Source organism: Octopus bimaculoides, chromosome 5 (assembly GCF_001194135.2).
Source record: "Octopus bimaculoides isolate UCB-OBI-ISO-001 chromosome 5, ASM119413v2, whole genome shotgun sequence".
NCBI lineage: Eukaryota > Metazoa > Mollusca > Cephalopoda > Octopoda > Octopodidae > Octopus > Octopus bimaculoides.
The window spans coordinates 95,039,010-95,044,417 of NC_068985.1; the positions used below are offsets into that span (position 1 = coordinate 95,039,010).

At 33.3% G+C, this 5,408-nt stretch overlaps 1 protein-coding gene across 7 annotated transcripts in view; it reads right to left on the reverse strand.

Moving 5' to 3' along the window:
- The window catches only part of LOC106877896 (prolactin-releasing peptide receptor-like), a 381,315-nt gene that overhangs the window by 10,118 nt on the left and 365,789 nt on the right, over positions 1-5,408 (reverse strand). For 2 of the 7 annotated variants that reach the window (XM_052967842.1, XM_052967843.1), the window contains one exon: positions 2,508-2,604. The exons of 4 other annotated variants lie outside the window; for them this stretch is intronic. The gene's annotated coding sequence lies outside the window, so the exon portion shown is untranslated. One more of the 7 variants, XM_052967845.1, reaches the window with a different exon arrangement.

Here is a 5,408-nt window from a genome sequence, read left to right on the forward strand (position 1 = left end):
TACAGGTGTTAGTTTATTGGGGGTCGTTTAAAGCGGCTGCATTTAATTGATTAATGAAAGCAATATATCAATTTGAAAGACACCATTCTCGTCAAACAAACGAGAAAACATTTTTAACAAATTTGCATTAATAATGGAAACCAAAATATTTACGTTGGTTCCGTTTGTTATAACTTTACCAGAAGGAGTTTAGGCAATAATGCGTACCTTGTTAAGCCTACTACAATTTAGAGGCATAGTATGGGGGGGGGTCAAGATAAAAGGAGTGGTGAGGTACTTACTTATATTTAGAAGACTTTATGTAGTGTACAGTCTTCAACCATTTACAATTAAATCTATTGCAATTCATCAACTGTATTCTAGTTAATTATGTTAAAGCAATTAATGGCAGACAATCTAATAGACTCTCACTTTTCTGGAACCATATATCTAGATTTATCTGCATAAAAGTAGCATGTACATATTTAGATCATGAAATAAAGGGAATATACTTCTTAGATATGTTATTATTATAAGGACCATATAAAATAAAAAATATATATATGAATTGAATAAAAATAAAAATAATGATAACTATGCAAACGAGTTTATAAAATATACGATACATAGTTATACTAAATATGAGGGAGGAGACTTCCAATTTTGAAGGGGTAAGTGTATAATATAATTATTGAAAGATTACAGATCAAAGGGGTTAAGGGGAAATAGAAAGCAATACTACATAGATTTTGAGATAATAGAGTGTATGTTATGAATGATATGACACGTCGGAGAACTCATGCTACCAGATCATAGTATGATATACTCATTATTAACTGCTTATAAAGCATTTAAATTTTACGGGTAATCCTATGAACACGTGATACTCTAAGATTTAATTATGAATTAGGTTTTGTTTATCTCTATATTTGAATATTTCATATATCCCCATACAACGTAGTTCCCATCCATATCGGCTGTTTGTGTATGGCTGAGCTCCACGAACTATATCCCATTTTAGGCTGAATTTACTATTACTATCATTGAGGTCTTAGATTATCGAAGATATTGAGGTGCTGCTGGCTTAACGCCTAATTCTAAAGGATGAAAAATGGTTATTTGGACTCAGAACACAAGGCCAGACGAAATACCGTTAAGCATTTCGCCCGGCGAGCTAACGATTCCGGCAGCTCGCTACCTTATGGTATTTATAATAATAGGTGGGGGGGATGTACGAAAAAACAACAACAGACGAGGACAGGTGGTGTAAATAACAAAAGGATGTATTAGTATGACGCTCGGGAATACGGAAAGTCTTTGACGTTTCGAGCTACGCTCTTCAACAGAAAGAATACGGAGACAAGGAGAAAAAACACGGAGAAAAAAAAAATTGAATAGTGCATATCTAAGAACTTTTTTCAATATACCAATATAATTTATATCATAATTTCATAATTTATAAAAAAAATCCTTATATCATTTATATTTTGATTTATCCTTATTTTTGTCTGTATTACATGAATTTGCAAAGAAATATTTTATCACAGATTTTATATATTTTGTACTTTAAATTATTAAATTTATGTATATATATATATACATTTGTACAACTTCAATAACTTATAAAGTGCTTATAATCTCTCTTCATAAACCTTACTGTATAATACAGTATATTTTATAGTCAAAATTACACATTATACATTATACATCTGGATCCTTTGCCAGAAGATGGTTCGCTCCAGTGCTGGCAATTTTATCAGAATGAGCCATGCATTGTTAACCAGCTAGGGAAAATGTCCTCTTAGGGTTAAAAAATCGCAGTAGAGTCTCTTAGAGAGATTTTAGAATAAGTAGTTTTGCTCGTCATAATACAAGTGTCCGGGACAATATCCATTTTATGAAACATATAATGTTTGCATTTTGTAAAGACCTTGCTTCATTTAAATTTTCGTCTTCAAGATGATCCATAAAAACCTTCATACATAATTTCATTACGAAAATATTTGCATATCTCTATGATATTCTTTGAAATACATTTAATATAAGGTAGAAATGGAGAATATTGAAATTAATTTTGAAAGCGTTTCACATGAAGCTCAGTAAATAGTTCTAATTTAATTACTTTGCGGCTTATCATTACTTCAGAGTGAAATTTGCCAAATCTAAGATTTCAAATACATTGATATTATAAGCTATTATAAACTGCCAATTTTACTGAAAAAGAAATATGAAAATATAAAGGTTAGCGGTTTATACGTGTTTTGAAAAGATTAATGAATAATTGCGTAGTCTAATGCTAACGTCAGTGGTGGTAGTGTTGGTGGTGCAGATGAGGAGGGTCAGATATTAATAATGATGATGACGATGATGATGGTGATATACTGATGACGATGACGATCGTGACGATAGATTTGGTGATATCCACGATGCTGCTGCTGCTGCTGCTGAAGTTATAGACGACGATGAAGACGCCGGCGACCACGACGATGATGAGGATGGCGTTGATAATGGTAATTCGGCTGATATACCTTCTAGTCTTCATCAGGTGTCTTGGGGAAAATTTCGAACATGGGTTCTAATTCCTAAGGTATTTTACGATTCCACTGTCTGGAATCGAACACGGACCTGAATAATAATAATAATAATAATAATAATAATAATAATAATAATAATAATGATAATAATAATAATAATAACATCGAAAAATACCTTTGGAATGAGAACTCAGGTTGGAAATTTCTCCAAGATACCTGAGGAAGGCTGGAGGGTATATCGCCGAAACGTTGTGTTAACAACAAACAAGATGAGGACAAATATCAGCCAAATGTAAATAATGTAAATAATGTACATATTTCCTCAACTTTTAAATATAGAACTGATTGAGATTTGTTTAATATTTAGGTCATTTGTTCATTACAAAAAATCTATTTTAATATAACCGCTTATTTTCAGCCTAGATACACGTGAAAAATAAATAGATTTTAAACTACAAATCCTGGGAATATCCTGTGTTTTACCAATGATTAGTGAGTATTATATGTGTCCGTTGGTTGGTAGTGCAAGTGTCTAAGTGAAGGCGAATGGCAAACAGTAAAAAGGGTGAAGGATTTGGAGACAATGGAAGAGGAAGTAATGACAAGCTGTATCTGGTGACTATGAAATATATAGAAACGTCGACGCATCACCCTGTATGATACTCCACATGAAGCCTGTATATAATATTAACATTTAGATTAACAACAGCTCTTGATGAGGGCGGGTATGTTGACGAATAGCATCGAAAGGTCTTTAACAAACAACCGACAGATTAACCAACATATTAAACAAACGACCGATTGATTAGTCAGATATTGAACAGATTGACTAACAATAAAGAAGTGATATGGAAACAGTGCATGTGTTTATCATTACTGACATAAGGACCCTCCGAAGACACAAACACATTAAGAAGAAAGTTTTCCTAAGATAACAAAAGTAAATACCTATTTTTCAGCGCAGAATATTTCCGAAGGAAAATTACAGCCTTTGATTAAGTAATCCCGTAATTTCGGCAAAAATGAATTATTTTAGATAGGAGCATGTTCATTTCCCTATATTTCATCGAATGCATGAAATTAATACTTAGAGGGAAAGCATTAAAGTTTATCGCGTGAAGGGCTTGCAAAATAAAAATAAATTTCAGAACAAAAATTGAAATCACAGCTAATATTAAAAGAGATATGCAGAAATAACTCAAAGTTTTTTGCTTGATTTCTAAAAGTCATCCAGGAATTTTCGAAATGATCATAAATCACAGACCAATGCATATTGCAAATTCGCATTTGTAATAATAAATACATCAATATAAAGACACAGAAGTATCACTTAATGTAACGATGAAAAATGAGGTGACATATATTGCATTATCTTAGCATTCTACTAGATGGAAAGGTTGTCACATAAATTACTGGATGAAGTATATGTTTAAAATGTTCTATGGGGAGTTTGTCTTGGAATTTGAATAATTTTTTACATTGCAATAAATTAATTTTCACAATAAATGGTGGTATAAATTAATGCTTTAAACATATGATACGTCTTTATTGCAATCGTGCTCTGTCGTGATATAACAATCACTTAAATAAATTAAAGTTTCTCAATTTCACCTTCAATTAAATCATAGTGATGCTTATATAAATGTCTTGCCTTTAAGACATTTAAATAACTAGGATACGTTTTCAAATATAATGTTAGCAGAAATTTCAGTAACATTTCTGAATGGAAATAATAATTATATACACGTTCACGGCAAACGCACAATTGTGTACGCATACGGGTTTCGATCAATAAGTATCAGGACTGTTGCGATAGAAACGAAGCTAAAACACTCAAAGTGAAGTCCATAGGCAAAGATTGACCTTACACTCTGCTGTGTCCGTGCACTACGTTTTAACGTTCTAGCTTGCTTCCGCTGTTTACAGCAGTGCTTGGAAGGAAGGTGTGTAGGATTTAGTCGTCGTATTGACCATGACAGAGAAAGTTGTCATAGCGATACTTTCTCAGAGGCATACGAAAAGTTGCAAAAAGTGTATGGAGAGGTGTGTATAAGCCGCACACAAGTGTACGAGTGGTTCAGACATTTCAAAGTTCACTGAAAAAATATCGATTTCGACGAACGTTATGGAAAACATGCAATTAAAACAACTGAGAAAAAACATTGCAGATGTACATGCAGCTGTGTCGGAAAAATCTTTGAATCACCATCAGAGGATGTGCAGATTAGTTAAGGTTTAATTCAGTCCATTATCACTGAAGATTTGAGTATGAGACGCGTGTCTGCCAAGTTTGAGCCACAACTGCTTTCGGCTGACCAAAGAGTTTTTCGGCCTTCATTCAGTTGCACAAGATCTCCTTGATTATGTCGAGAACGAGGAAAAAAATTTGAAAACTTTGGGTAAGCCTCTGAGCAAGTATCGCCAAGCTTTTTGCAAACTTTGATGCAGATTCTCTGCTCAGATCACGTCTTGCGCTAAGAAAGCCTAAAGCCTAAGCATTTACATTGCAAAATGAAAGAACATATATATGAAGAACGTATTTGATCTACACATTCACTCTTTCTCTCTCTCTCTCTCCCTCACACACAAACACACACACACACACACACACACAGATACACACACACACACACTTACACGCACGTACGCACACACACACAAACACACACAGATACACACACATACATATATATAGACCCACACTCACAAACACACACACACACTCACCATGTGAAAACAAAGAAAACCGAGCAGTTAATATTATCACCTTTGTCTGAAAAGCTGAATATGGAACCACATAAAATGTTTTGATATTACAGAATCTTATTTATTTAATGACATACCATGGACATGTATAGCTAAACGAATGGTGTAATATCACCAGACACATTGTTC